Source organism: Struthio camelus, chromosome 1 (genome assembly GCF_040807025.1).
Source record: "Struthio camelus isolate bStrCam1 chromosome 1, bStrCam1.hap1, whole genome shotgun sequence".
Taxonomy (NCBI): Eukaryota; Metazoa; Chordata; class Aves; order Struthioniformes; family Struthionidae; genus Struthio; species Struthio camelus.
Window position 1 is genome coordinate 218,963,623 of NC_090942.1, and position 15,785 is coordinate 218,979,407.

Below are 15,785 nucleotides of genomic sequence, written 5' to 3' on the forward strand. Positions count from 1 at the left end.
TAAAGTCTGATCCCATCATTTTAAACTCTTGATGCATTTTCCTTTGTACTCGATGAACTCGAAGTGCGATGATTTGGTTTCAGGTTATAAATGCTTTCGCAAACACAGGCTCTGACACTAATCCTTCCTTAATGTGTTCTGGTACAGTCGCAGCCCTGGCTTTGGATTTAGCATACCACATACTTCTGTATACAGTATGACATGCTCATATAAGACCATGCATAGTGTCTTTATGTTGCCTCAGCTCAGGTGGGATTTGTGTAAAAGGAGCCACTGCTTTGGGATCGCATTTAATGTTTGTAGGAACAAGCATGGTTTTTTTTTTTTCTCTTTTTTGGAGAATACCAGTGTCTCATGCACCTCTCTTTTAGCCTCTATAGGTTATGGTTAGCAGGGTGGTGGAGGCTGAATATATAGGTATCAAAGGGCCAGCCGTGCGACTCACGGAAGTTATTTTCAGCATTGGCAGATGAGTAATATGGGAAGGCAGAGCAGCAGCTTGATAATTCCAGCAGACAGGAAGGAAATATGGTGATGGACACACAGATTCGTCTGACTGGTGTCACTCAATGTGGAGCCTTCTGTGGGGGTTCGATCCGAAATAATTTTGGCAGCTGTGTAGCTATCTACCAGATAGAAAGGGTGCAAAAGGGTTTCTTTTCCATGCACAGTCTTCCCCCTTAGATTGACTGTCCAAGCGTATAACATCCTTTTCTCCTGTGACTAATGAGGAATCAGAGTCACTCTACAGCTTCAAAAATGAATATGAGAAAACAGTCTTTCTAGTGATGAGAGTTGGACCTACATATAATTATGTCGTATCACTAACATTAACTATACCTAATCCGAGCCAGGGACCTGGGGGACAAAAAAAATCGCAAACTGCCCATTATCCTCATAGTTGGCTTTATCCCTCATCCAGCAAATCCTAAAACCTTTGATTCCCAGAGTTTGAGAGCTACAGAAAAATGATCACTTCAAAACAGACTTATTTCTTTTACTTCTCTCTACACATGCGTTACGGGCACCAGCTGAAGCCAGAAAACCGGGCAAGGCAGGTCTCTGATCTAACTCACTGCGGTTGTTCTTATGTTCCTGTGTGCAAAATTGGCTGTACTGTGTGATTTGCAGCCCTCGGATCAGCAGCACGGCTTTCTCGTGCTACCCCCTGCCTGCAGCATGGCCAACAGCTGCAGCACTATTGCTGGAGCTTAATCCAGTTAACCCCAAGAAAGAGCGTGTTTTCTACTAAAAGCAGTGGAGACAAAATATTAAGGGGTGAAAGCCACCGACTGAATGTGGTCCGTGACAGCAAGGCTTCAGTTTCTTTTAGGTGTTTGCAGATTTCACCCTATGGGATTGCAGGAGCGAGCGGTGCTGTGTGGGTGGACCTAATTTCTGGGCCACGTGTGAGGAATATTAGCAACAAGGGGTTTTAGGACGGTTGGCCACACGCTGTCCTTTGCTTTGCCTCCTCAAGGTAGCTTTTAGAAGCGGAATTGTCTGCATCTCTGCATTCATATGGATTAACCAAGAGCTAGGCTGAGGTTTTTTTTTTTTTTTTTCCCTTGTGAGTGTGCTCTTATCTCAAAATAATTGTAATAACAACGAGCTTTTAGGGATTTATGCTGAAAATTGTAAACTTTATTGAGGGCAGCTATTCCACTCAGTGCAGAGGATTTGCTGGCTGGTGTTCGGGCTCTGACTCACTCTGCCGTGCTATGAGTGCTATGTGATATGGCCAGGAACCGTAGCCAGGAAACCTTCTGCCTGTTCTTGGGAGGGAGCTGCGCCTCAGGGTAGCTGCGAAGCTGGCCTACCGCTGTACCTTGGAAGGGAATGCAAAGTTGGCTGTGTATGTTTTTTTACATCCTGCTCTCATTCAACAGAGCAATACAAAAATGACACATTGAGAACATTTCTGATCCATTAAAAAAAAAAAAAAAAAACCTTCAATGATGCTGATGGCACAGGATGGGTTGGATTTATAGGTCTCCCTGGAAGCTTGTTATAAATAGCCGTAAATAGCAAATAAAATTTTGATCTACCACATATAGATCAAAATTGGCCTTGTTACTCATTGTGCTGCTAAGAAACATTCGTGGTGCTTTGCCCTTTGCTCAAGTTGAATGTGATTTTCTGACCTTCCTTTGGATAACTTTATAGTGACCTTGAGAGAAGGAACTGGATGCACTATAGCCTTTTGGAAATGCTTTAGAAGTGTTTGTCTGGGTGCTATATGAAGTAGCTTGTCATTGCTGTGAGATTTGGCATGTCCCTGTCACTTTTACTTATATCTTCCTGTGTCTTCCACTTTCATGCTTTAAGCGGGGCTGCAGGTTTGTCATGGTAAATTAAAGAACAAGCAAAGTGCCCAAAGTTGCAGGAATTACATCAGGACATATACAAAAGTCATGGAACTTACAAACACTTTAATTTCTTTTCTTTTCAGATGGGTCCTTATTCGTATGCAAGTTTTCTGTAGATTTGTTAGAGACGGATCTTCTCTTTTATCTCAATCCATAAAAATATGACATCCAGGTAGATTTCTTAGTCACCTCCCTTCCATTGAGATATGATGCCTTTTGTTGTTGCCCGTGATATGTTCAGACTTCTCAAATCTGCTCTCCAAATTTTCTTTTCCTTGATGATATTTCTCTTTCTTTTAATATGATTACCAGTAAAAAAAAATAAAAAAAATCTGTGTTTCTCAATGTTAACTGCGTGTTAGGATGCAGTATTTGACATGAAGCTGTTATAGTCTTTTTCTTGATTATGTGGGGAATGGAGTTATCTAGGTAGTTGTGGTAGCTATTGATACATTCTTTTATTGCAGATAGTAGGTATGCTATCTACTCATCCTCAGACGGCTTTATGTATTTATAGATTGGAAGGAAGGTTCATCTCTGATATCACTGCTGCCCTTTACTCTTTCCTGCTCGGTCTTGTCTCATGACTTACACATGAGCTACTCATTCACCTACATGCTCACAGATCAGAACAAAAATTTCAAAATGCCAAAATGTCATCGGAAAAAGAGCAGGAAAACCTGTCAGGTTTTCTAAGACACTGATGACAGCTCTGACTTATGGTCTCTGATGTTCTGATACAATGGTATAAAACAAAGATCCTGTGGATGATAGATCTGAAGACATATGTTGCTGTAAATTCAGCAGACTCTTTTTTCCAACGCTTTGTGTCAGGATAGCTAAGCAAAATGGCTATAAAACACTGCCATTGTGAAAGAAGGGTATCTTCAATTTGCTTTGCATTCACTGAGGGCAGGTGAATAATGTACCAAATGATGGATTATCAGTTGGACTTCTTGTGAGTGGATTTCTGACATCCTTATGATGTCCAAAGACAACACTGGTTAACACTTTTTTTCAAGGTAGGCACAAGTATACCTTTACCGTCACCTCCCATTCACTTGCTATCTCTGCAGCATAACAGCTGAGGCATTCAACTCACTTTTCTCTCCATGTTGCACCTTTAATAGGGAATATTTATTCCTGGAATATACTAACACACTCCTTCCTTTACATTTTGTTCACTGCCTAACCCATTTAATCTTATGGCCAGCCATGGAAAAAGTGTCATCCTATCAAACCTTCTGCAATGCTAAGATCTATCTTTTCCCTAACTTGCTGTGTTGTGGAGTGTCCTTTCACGCACTGAGCTATAGAGAGCATTTTTGCAGCCTGGTGTATTTACATGCTACTCCTTCTCCAAATTATTGTGAGCAAAGTTAATAGCTAAGTTTGCAGGTCAGCTTGTCTCTTGAGCATGACCCCAAGCTTTCTTGTCTTGTTTATGGTTAGGAGGCGGGCAAGCAGCAGAGAGACAATTAAAGCTTACGGCTTAATTTAGCTGCATTTCCATGAAACAGCAAGGATTTTGTTTTTTAGGATAGACGTGAGCACACTTCTGCTACTTTCTGCCAGTGATATCCTAACTTGCCTGCCTAACACTAGTCATCGAGTTCCTGACTCTTTTCGAATTACATGTGGGATTAATTTCATCTGATTTCAGGATAAGGATTCAGCGGTCTATACAGGGTTTCTTGCACCATTTGAGAGATCCTGAGGTAGCTGAGACATCCTCAGGGGGCTCTAAGATATAACATAGGAGGTTTTTATCCCACTGGAGCACTAGCTAAAAGCCAAGTTCGCATAGTTCACTTTGGGGTGTGTAAGCTTTGGGGTCTGAATAACGAACTGAATCCCAGCCCTAAAGCTAGATGAGGTCAGTTCTACCCTTAAAAGCAATATAATGACATCTTTTAGCCAATTTTGCTTCATACGCATTCCACAACATTAGAAGAGGTTCCTAAGATGGTGTTCTATCTGGCATGTAAGTGTAACGTTAGTTTAATGTCATTTAATGGTATTTTCATGTGCATGACTTTTGCACATCAGTTAAACATTGAAAAAAATGAGTAGAGATGTTCAGATAAAGAACAAGGTAAATGGTGATGTGAACATCGCACAACCAATGAATCATTTTTCTACGTCTAATTACCTATACGTTCACTTAATGTGTAAGACTGTTTGTCGTAGCACCATCTAGAGGCTATAGCTAATAATAAGTGTTAGCGTTCAGGGAAATTTCCAAAACTATTTTTCTGTTTTACTGGCACAGCTATATGGTTGAATGACATTCATGTGGAAGTTTAATATTTCTTTGTTCCGTGAGCTTCAGTGACTCTTTTCTTTTCTTTTTTTCTTTTCTCTCTCTCTTTTTTTTTTTTTTTGAAATACGTGAGAAAAAAAGAAAGAGGTTTTGACTTGACTTTTAAATGAAATGTCTTGATGAAAAGCTGGCTCCACTGAAAGCAATGGGAAAGCTTCCACTGACGTCTATGAGCTGAGATTTCACTTGATTGCTTTTCCTATTTAAACGCATCCCTCCTTTAATGAAATACATTTACATCTATAACATCTGAAACAGACAATTCTAAAGCTTAATCTTTCTGTAGCATCTTTAAACTTGAGTTGAAGAGTTGAAAGCAAATCAGGAATAATAACCAGACATTTACGCTTTCTGCTCAAGAGACTGTGCAAAAATACATTGCTCTGTTTTGTCTGTTTCCCTTCCCTTTCCAATACATAAAACATTTCATCCATCAGTAGCTGCTGCCTAGAAGCCCAAGAAACTCCATAAATCCTAGATTTTCTCTGTAGTCTTTAATAAGAAAAAAAATATTTGAGGCCTGACCTTCTTCTTCTTACATTTCCTAGTGAAATCACAAGTAACTTTAATCATATCAGTAGAACAGCAGTGGCAGATTTAATAACGTCAGAAGAATTGTAATCAGATATTAGGGTCCAGCTTCAACAATCATCAGCTATTTTTGTTTTTCCCTCCTACCTATTCTATTTTAAAGGTTCTGGGTACAGAAATGCTCATGACAATGTGCTCGCAGCCAATTACTAAGCCTTTAATGGATTTTTAGAACAAATTGCAAAATGATGTAGAAAGCTAAGGCACTGCAAAAAGCCAAGACGCTGTGAAGCAAATGTGTGCCTCCTTTCATATTACTATTAGCTTCAATTAGGTTAAATGAGGAAGGGATGTAGTCCTGGCTGCACTTTTCCCAAAACTGCGAACCTGGGAGTAGAAATAATAGCAGAGCGGGGAAGAGGAAGAAAAGAGGAGTGAAGCAGAGGGCTGACAGGCATGTTGGGATGGTAAAGTTTGCTGTCTAATAGGGGTGCTCCCAATTTCATTTTGTGCTGCCAGCGGCTGCGTCCTGGATGGCACACATGGAAAGCTGCCAGAGCTCTGTGTTGGACATAGGAGCCGCGATACTTCTTTCAGGTTGGACTCGGCTGAGGAAAATGCTGCTTTACAGTTTGGGTGCAGATTAAATTACTGCCCTGGTGCTTCTGGGAAAATATCTACTTAGCTAAAAATCCTAATGCAAATATTTCCTACCTTTGCGGGTCCTTTAGAGTGAGTTTTTTTTATGTTAAAGCTAAAGTGCCACCAATGAAGGAAGGAAGGAATCCTGATTATGAGCTTCTGAAGAGATCTTGTTTCGGTTCACACCAAGCACTGCTTTTGACCGGGTGGAGTATTTATAGCCTTATAGGCTGTTTCCCTGTTAAATTCGTGGCTGTTATGCTGGGAAACTAGGCACACTGCTGAACTATCAGGCCACTGATTTGCAAATGATCAATAGAGCTTCTGGGGCCTCCTCCTAGAGTCGCAGCAGAGACGTTCTTGTAGGGTGGGATTGCAAGTCCTTCATCTAAAACGGGATGGTCTGAATTAATGCAGCAGTGCCTTTCGGAAAATAAGCCTGTAAAATGCTCGAGCGTGCCACGCTTCCCTAAATTTTCTAATTGCAAACAGAGGTTTAATTCAGCCCTACCAAACCTAGCTTTCTTCCACCTCCCATTGCGCTGGCTTACCTTTAGCGTTGCAAGTGCACGTCCACTCCTCAGGGAGCGCGTTTTAAGGTTCCCGAATTTGCCCCTCTGCGCTCGGGACGAGGATGTTCTTCAGCCCTTGCACCCTCGGGAGGCTGCAGTGTGCTCACAGCCGATTATGTACAGCGCATAAAACGCATTTATTCGGTGACAAGTTATAGAGCCCGGGGCTTTTTTGGACTCAGTGTGTTGCCGTGCAGTTTGTAAGAAATTTTCCTTGGTCTCTTGCTCTTAATTTTCATTCACCGTAAATACCACGGGGACTCCTTCCAACGCACATGCACTTATGCTGTGTTTGATATTTTTTGTTGGCTGCAAACTACACATCTGAATTTGAATAGAAGTGTAAGGATGTCACGAAGCAGGGTGTAATTTTCCCTTATTTATTGCTTAGTCAAATGTATTTTGCTTGTGTGTGTTTCTGTCTGTATGTCTACACATACTTATGAGTTATTATATAAATACCTGATAATTTCCCTATTACTAATTGGTCAACATGGTAAATGCTTGTGGGAATCCAATTTTTTTTATTATTATTATTCCTTTTTTCTCGGGAAAATTGAGTGAGCTTAAAATTCTGTTTTCTCCAGCATTATACTAATATACAGTTGTCTGTAGAAGCACACCCACAAGGGCAAGAAATAATAGCATACATTTTGTACGGTGAATGAATGTTTATGGAAACATCTTTGCAATATTTGCTTGTATCTTCTAGGAGTACTGTGGTTTATGTATAATAAGAACTTTCAGCAGAAAATATGAAGAAAAGCACAGCCGCAGAAGGCACCATTATTTTACATGGTTTAGCTTCTTAACAATTCAGTTTTATCTGCCTATCTGCTGCCTGATTCTTATTATGCTATTAATGGTGATAAAAGTGAAGGAGAAGGAATAGTTGTTTTACTGAACTCATACTTTTTTTTACTGAACACATTTCTAAGTAAAATTAAAATCACCCTAGAAGAGAAGACATTTTTAACATTACAATGCACTTAAATGCTAGGTGCTCTTCACAGCTTCCTTAAAAATAAATAGAATTTCACTGCCTAAATTCAGTTCAGACCACATCCCTATTGTGCTAGAGATGGTCTTTTGCTGATTACTTTAATGAAATCTGAATATAGCTCCATACACAGGTTCCACTGTTTGCATATGTTTAAATCTAGCAGTTTATCTCCCCCCATCTACCTTTCCCAAATTTTGTTCTGGAGAACTGTGTTTTTAAACAGAAGATGCTTGTCTTTTCTGCTGTGGGAAGGTACATGTCTTGTGATGGAGCCATTCAGGGGCCTCTGACTGCTTTCCCATGTCACCTTCAGACATGCATTTACATGACTTAATGCATATACCCACCTTGTAGGGCTCCTCAGTAAAGGGGGAGCCCAAGGGGGTGCCAAGCTTGCTGAACTGCTGAGCTGGGCTAGACCTGACCCATCTGCAAGGAGAGTCAAAGCCACACAACCATTTCAAACAGGAGTGAAGGGGAGTCCTACTGTCCTCTGCACCAGTTTTAAAACAAAGTGAATGAGGTTAGCATGAGTACTCAGGGGTGTCAAAGTAGATAGGTATTTACATACTTTGCTATACTGAGATCTTCTATTGACACAGATGGGAAGGGGATGAAGGATAGGATTTACCTCTCTAAAACAGCCAAAATCGAAGCTATTTCCTGCAGTTAAGCCCACATTAAACTTTAGTGGCAGATTAGAAAGACTTCACAAAATGAAATCAGCATGTTATGCTGGGAATTGTACAGCTCCCCTCTCATAACTCTACAGAGCAACAGAAAGAAAGAGAGATGCCTTCAAAAGAAACAGAAAACATGCACAACTTGTGGGGAAAGAGACTGGATAGCTGAGTGGTAAAGAGAGATATAAGCAACTCTTGAATAATTTCTCTGTTCTGTGTGAAGCAGAATTTCCATCTTAGCCATACAAATTCCCTTTGATCTGCTCTGCTATGCATTTACATATCACAGCTGAAGGTCATTGAAGAGTTATAGGGCAGAACCTTTCCATTGCGTTAATCACTTACGACTCTAATTTCACACTACATCAGTCCTTTTTACTTCGGCTCAGAGAGACCACTGCAATCTTCCTCTAAAAAATCTCACAGTCCAAAATGTTTACTCACCATGCACTTAAAATAAGGGGGAAAATAAGGTTATTAGTTTAATAGTCCAATGAATAGCTATGAGATCCTTGATAGCGAAGGGAAGCGGAGATAACTATGTAAAAACATTTTTGGGGTAGACTGGAAAGTGACTTAGCTTCTGATGCCTTTGAAACAGTCCCAAGGCATCTCTGAGTAGAGCTCAGCTGTCCGTAATCCCTAGGGGACAACTCTGGCCCTGAAGATATATGGAAATCAGAAGATTACCAATTGCTTTATCAGTGAACTGGGGAATAGTCTTCTTGCTAGAGTAGCAGGGGTACACAAAACATTAGCTAGCAGCTATAAGCAGCTATTTTTTGAGATGGAGCTATGTAAGGTTATGAAAGTTCATGATTATGTGACCAGAGATGTCTCTTTTAGTCCCACCTTCCTTAGTGTAACTCTGCAGCCTTGTGCCTTATACCTCTAGCCAAAAGACCAAGGTTAAAGCCGCAGCGGTCTGGGTTTGCACCCCAGACTCTTCCTGAAGCACAGCTTCTGTGAACTTTAGAGAGGCAAATTCTGATGATAAAAATTAATTTTCCATTGATAATTTTAGTACTTGAGCTTTTGGGTTTTTTTTTTTTCTTTCATTATTTCATTGTCCCCTTAACTAAAAATGACATGCGGAGATGTTATTCTGTAAGACATAGTTTGAATAGAATATTTGGACAGAAGGGAAAACAGAGACAAAGGTATTTTATGGTGTGTTAGATACATTTTGCAGGATTGGACAATAGATTAAACTGACTCAACGATCAGTGTTTCAATGTCCATAATTCACCCGTGTATAACTTTGCTAGGTGTCTTGTTACAACCTCCCAGCTCCATGCTTGCGTGCACACCACAGTCATATCTGTATTTCATGTCAGACAAGAAGATGGGCAGGTAGAGTGAAGGGGAGCAGGCCCTGCAGTCTGGGCTATCTGTCTATATCCATACTGCTAAATAAGACAGCACCATGGACTGGTCCCCGACCCAGGGCCAAATTGCATTGACTGGATTTGCAACTGATCTCTTCTAGAGAAAATTTGGCTTAGCAGGAGCTAAGTAACTAGATCATCCAACACTGAGCTAGGGAGAAAACTAAAAAGCAGGATGGACAGTCTGAGATCCAGCATGTGGCATTGATCCTTTGTCTTTCTTCATTTAGAAGGACCTCAAGGAACAAAAGCGGACCACGGTCTAGATTTTAATTATGCCTCTAAATTTAACTCCCTACTTCTTTCTTATTACAGTGTGTAATCTTTAACACTTGTTCATTTAGAGTGATGCGCTGGTGTTCAGAGCCGAGGTGAGTGTCAAACCAGTATTTTGGACCATGTCTGTAAGAAGAAGGCAGTGATAACACCAGGGGCAGCCATTGCCTTTCTTGATTCGATCCCCTTTACAAACTATTTTTACACTGCTTTCGTCCTGAAGATTCAAACCTCAGAAATTAGTTTTTTTGTCTCATCCTTTCTCCAGCCACCTCTGTCTTTCTGTGGCTTTCTTGCAGGACCATTTCCAGCAATTCCTTTGCCTCCTGTCTCTTGGAATACTTTTCTGCTGACTTTTCTGTTTTGTGTCTGTTTCTGTCTCTCGAACCCACACAAATCCATTCTCTAGCATTTTTCTCTTCTATTAGTATTCAGTCCTCAGAGTAAATTCTAAAGTAAAGCAGCTCCTATTCAATTAATATAAATATATATAAATGAAATGTTGTCTATAACAAGATGTATATCCCTACATCTAATTATATATCATTGCATCTGAAGGAAAGAAAAGATTTAGTATCAGATCATTACTTTTCCAGACAGAATAAAATATTTCTCAGTGCCTTAATATCCTATTTTAAACATTGTCAAATAACATACCTTTCTTTTAGATGTTCTAACTTTTTCCATATTCAGCGTTTTTCCCTCTTCTGTATATCTTATCTGACATCCTAAATGTGTTCTCCATGATATCCCATGGCACATTGACCCTTTCATAACTTTGTAGAGTCTCCAGTCCTCCGCTAGTTTCCTTTTCAGTTCAGCAAAGCATGCAAGCCTAAGCTGAAAGCCATCACTAAGCTGCAAAGCAACTTTAAAACTGCTTTTAAGTGCATTGCTGATTCCAGGCCTTAGCATCCTTTGAGGAAACACTGGAGAAAAAGTCTTTACTCTTTGGGTGATGCTATATATAATTAAGTCAGTTCTAGAATAAATATTGTTAGCCCTCTAATGTTTTTCATTTATCTTCTCTAAGCTTGTTAAAAAGCATTAATTTCTGCCAGATTATATGATACCCTAGAAATCAATGTAATATTTCAGGTAGGCTACACCTGAGTTTTCTGAGTAGATGTTAATTATTCTTTTTATTATAGTTCAAATTTAGAAATTAAAAAGCATACTGATTTACACTTCTTTGTAATTAGACATAATGATTGGAATTTCTTTTATATTACTCTGTGGTTTTGCTTTGAAAGAGGAATAATATTTTATAACCAGTGATTTCCAACATTTATCAGTTTCCTCTACACTTCCTTGTGGGTCCTTCCACTGAAACTTCCCAGCACACTCACTCTGTTGTCATCACCTTCTGCAGGTCAAGCAACTCTGCATGAGTCACTTCCTTTCTGTCCGTCTGCCTAGCTGTGATTTGCCTGATGGATCGCTTCTATGCGACCTTACTAAAGGCAAATACCTAAAGCAAGGCTTATTTACCGGGTGTAGCTTTGACCGTGAATGTGCCGCACAGCCCCAAAGAAATCAAGGAATTTAGCCCAGCAAATTTGGCTTCCCGGAGGGGTGAGGTCTCACTGCATAAAGATCCCTCTTGCCTTATCCTTCCAAACCTGTTTTTTGAACATTTTCGCTTGTTTATTTCCGTGGGCTCAGGTGGCATTTCTCTGGCTTATCACTGAAAGATGAGATTGCATAAAGATAATGGGCTAAATCTTTATTTGTGTCGTAAACATATTAAATATGCAGCTCAGAAGTAAATTTGCATTGTAACAGCTGTCTAATACATACCTGTTGCAAATAACACCCTCATGCTGACAGCTGGAATTTCCCGGGATTAAGGACAATCATCTTCCCTCTCCTGGGGCATTGACTAATAAAATAATCTTTTCAGTCATTTCTCATCATCCAAAGAGTCTCCAGTGTTGAGGGATATCTGTGCAGGGCCAGCTTTAGCACAGCACAGTAAGCTAAAGCACAAAAATGAGAGACTTAATCTAGTTTATTATCCAAAAGTGTCTCTGAGACGTCATATCGTTGCCCTGAGTTTGAACCATCCGTAACTAAAGGTGCTAAGACTCAGGGCTTTAATACGGTTATTTTAGAAGATGGGGAACTATGGTCAAATTCAGATCCGGTCTCAGGTTGTTCAGTTGGTCCTGAAGATTCGACATGGTGGAAGCAATGTCCAGTCTTTTGTTTTGCATTTATTCTGCAGGTCAGCAGATTTATCAAAATAGCATCAACTGGTGAAATGTTATGGTTTTACCCTTGGCTCCAATATCCTTAAGTCTTTGTTTCTGCTTTTGATATTATTTTTGGCAGTGGAGACTTATTGAAATAGATAAAAACCCTGCAATGTATATTTCTGTTGCATTTATAGCCCTCAGCTCAGTATTCCATACTTTCTGGAGGAGGGAAGCAGAAGCGGAAGGAATAGAGGGTTCATAGCAATAGAAATCAAAGCACTGAACAATAAAGCACAAACTGCAAGAGGCAAGAAGGCTGAACAGAGAGGAGAGAGATAGAGAAATTAAGAGACAGCTGAGAGAGAAGCAAAGATGACCACTGCAAAGGATATTTACACACCTGAAAAATAGATAGTATAGGCTAGGATATTCAGGCTGAGGCAAAATTCAGATGTTTTTAGCCTAGAAACAGGAACAATAAAATATCTTCCTGCCCCTAGTCAGATGTTCTGTTACACTTTCGTAATAATTGAATATTATTTTATATCTGAACTGTAGCATTTCCGAAGTGAAGGATCCCACGGGAGTTCCAGTCACAACTGACAGCCCAACGGTTAGAGAAGGTATCATGGCAAGGGATGGCCTAAATCGATAAATCCAGTCCAATATGCGCAGAGAGCAAAAAGGATTTAAAAGGTACAAGGAGAGGCTGAGGGAGCTGGGTTTAATCAGCCTCAGGAGGAGAAAGACAAGGGAGGATGTGGTTTTTGTCTGCCGCTACTGAATGGAGGACTATAGAGATGACAGGGGCAGATTCTCCTCACAGGTGCAAAGGACAAGAGGCAGTGAGCACAAGCTGCCAAAAAGGAAAATTCTGATTAGAAATGGGCAAACGTTCGCAGTACTTTTTATTCAGATTTCCTTTACAAAGCCTGGGATCAGGGAGTGGCTTTGTTTTGTTATAACCAGTTTCTATTCTGTAATACAGTCCTTCCTAGTTACCTTGCTCACAGACTAATATAGGCTGATGTTGCTGAGCACGTGCCCATAGTCTGCAAGCATAATCAGAAAACAGAAATCATTCCAATCAGAAGAAAAGTAATTTTGGTTCCCTGAAAGGTTCTAAATCATCTATAACAGAGATTTCTGCTTTCAGGATCATTGCTTTTCCCCATTACATGAACTGAAATTAATGTTTGCTGAAAGCAAATAAGAGTAAAATTAAATATTTTCTAATACAAATGATAATTGGGCACTTGTCTGATAAGATGGTTTTATTTAAACAAAATGTACTCATGTAACACTGCATTTCCGATTCCACAATCCTGTAATCTTCAGGCTGCTTCTTTTTTCCAAGTCATCATAATTAAAGGCAGGTGTTCAATTTAGCCACCAGAAGGGATGAGTTAATGGTGTAATTATTAGTTGTAAAAGATTTTTAATCAGAATTATAAAGTATTCAGATGTGTAAAAATGTGGCTAGATGCTCCCGGCGTTTTTCTAAATACCTAGGCATGTGTCTCCATTAAAATGTGCAGGACTTCAGCTCCTAAATATTTTTAAAATATCATTGGGAGCTTATTTATGTCTCAGGGCACTAAATATAAATTTGTTCCTTTGTGCAAAATTCAGATGTGAATTGTTATCCAAACTCGCTGGCTAAAAAATATGTATTCCTAATAGAAGTTTAGCATCTTCCTTGGTTACTAATGGAGTGGAAAGCATTATGTTGTTTGTAGCATATTATCTTGATTTTTCCTTTTTTCTCCAAACAGGAAAAAAATATTTTTATTGAAAAACTCTTTTTTTTCCACCTTATCACGAACAATATTATCCATTAAGTAGATAATAGGTTTTTTTTCTTTTCTCCTCATATACCTTCTCAATCACAGATTTTGTTTTTGCCTTTAACTTACATTATCAGGTTCTATACTTCATTAATGATCACATACTGCTTCCTCTTCAATTTTTATCAGTCACAGAATCACAGAATGGTTGAGATTTTCAGGGACCTCTAAAAATCATCCAGTCCAAATAGCCTGCGCAAGCAGGGTCACCTGGAGCACATTGCCCAGGATTGTATCCAGACGGCTTTGGAATATCTGCAAGGATGGAAACTCCTCAACCTCTCTGGGCAACCTGGTCCAGTGCTCTGTCACCCTCACAGTAAAGAAGTCTTTTCCTGTGTTCAAGCGAATTTCCAGTGTGCCTCATCCTATCACTGGCCACCACTGAGAAGGCTAACCCCACCCTCTTGACACTCTCCCATCAAGTATTTATATACACTGGGGAGATCTCCCTGAGCCTTTTCCAGGATGAACAGTCCCAGCTCTCAGTCTCTGCTCATAGAAGAGATACTCCAGCCCCTTAATTATCTTCATGGCCCTTTGCTCCAGTAAATCCATATCTTTCTTGTACTGCAGAGCCCAGCACTGGACACAGCGCTCCAGATGTGGCCTCACCAGTGCTGAGCACAGGGGAAGGATCACCTTCCTCAGCCTGTGGGCAATGCTCTTCCTAACGCAGGCCAGGATGCTGTTGGCTTTCTTTGCCACAAGAGCTCATTGTTGCCTCAAGTTCAGCTTGCTCAATGACTTGTTGTTGAATTGTTTCTAAATTTGCCTATGAAGTATATTGCCTTTTTCCAAAACTGTGCTTTTTGGTAGGTTTAATTTTTTGCATGGTTTTTTGACCCTTTGTGTTGAAAAGTACCAAGTTATCCAGACAAAAGAAGCGCTAAAATGATACGTACCTAACAATCAGCTCTAAGTCAGCCATTAATGCTCAGGAAAGACATCTTGGAGTTGCTTTGAAAACCTAAGGTCAGTCTTTGGCATGGTCACAAGACAAACAGCATATTGAGCTATTATTAGGAAGGGGATAGAGAACAAAATAAAGAACATCATGAATTCATTGTATACTTCCTTGAATGAATTTCGAATACCACATATATATTAAGTCTGAGATTGAAACAAGAAAAATTATAAGAAATAAATGATTGCAGAGAATAATAACAAGAAGGATAAGAGGAAAGGAATAGTTTTCATGAAGTAACTTAATACAGATTTTTCACGTTGGAAAAGAGATGAGTGAAAGGCAAGTGGTAGGATCACAACTGAAGTGCATAAAACTGTGAATAATGTGGATTTACATGTGGCTCAGAAAAGAATAAGTGAATCTCCCCTTTACTCTTGAAATTATAGTTGTAAGGTTTGGAAAAAAAACAAACAAACCCTACACGTTTTAAAGAATATAATGATGCTTGGAATTTGTTGGCAGAAGATGCTGTGCCAAAAGGAACAATAAGCGCAAAAAGGAAACAGACAAATTCCATTAGTGGATATTAAAGCTTACAGTTCACAAGAATTCTTTAAACCACTGACCTCTGGAACGTAGAAGAGTATATCATGGAAAGGATCAGCTGTTATTATTTCTCTTATGATCATTTCCCAAGCATCAGCTTCTGGCCATGGTTAAAAACAAGCTACTAAATTAGATAGAGCTTTTATGTGGTCTACTGTCACGTAGTTCTTATGTACTCGGCTACCGTAAAAATTGTTACAAATTCCCAATTACGTTATTTTTTATTAATTTTTATAAATTACTTTTCGTAATTTTCTTCACTTTTGGGAAATTAGCTAAAACTCCAGACTTGAGCTTTATGAGGCATGTTTTACATGACTTTATTAGAAGCATAGCTATACACACATACACTTTATGTTACAACATTTGTCAAATGTTGAAGATGCCTACATATTACTATAACCAACCCAGGATTAGTTCGTGGAGATCAAAAAAGG

General features: G+C 39.5%; 1 long non-coding RNA gene across 2 annotated transcripts in view; it reads left to right on the plus strand.

Moving 5' to 3' along the window:
- The window catches only part of LOC138065656 (uncharacterized), a 1,053,146-nt gene that overhangs the window by 590,528 nt on the left and 446,833 nt on the right, over window positions 1-15,785 (plus strand). The gene's annotated exons all lie outside the window — the stretch shown is intronic.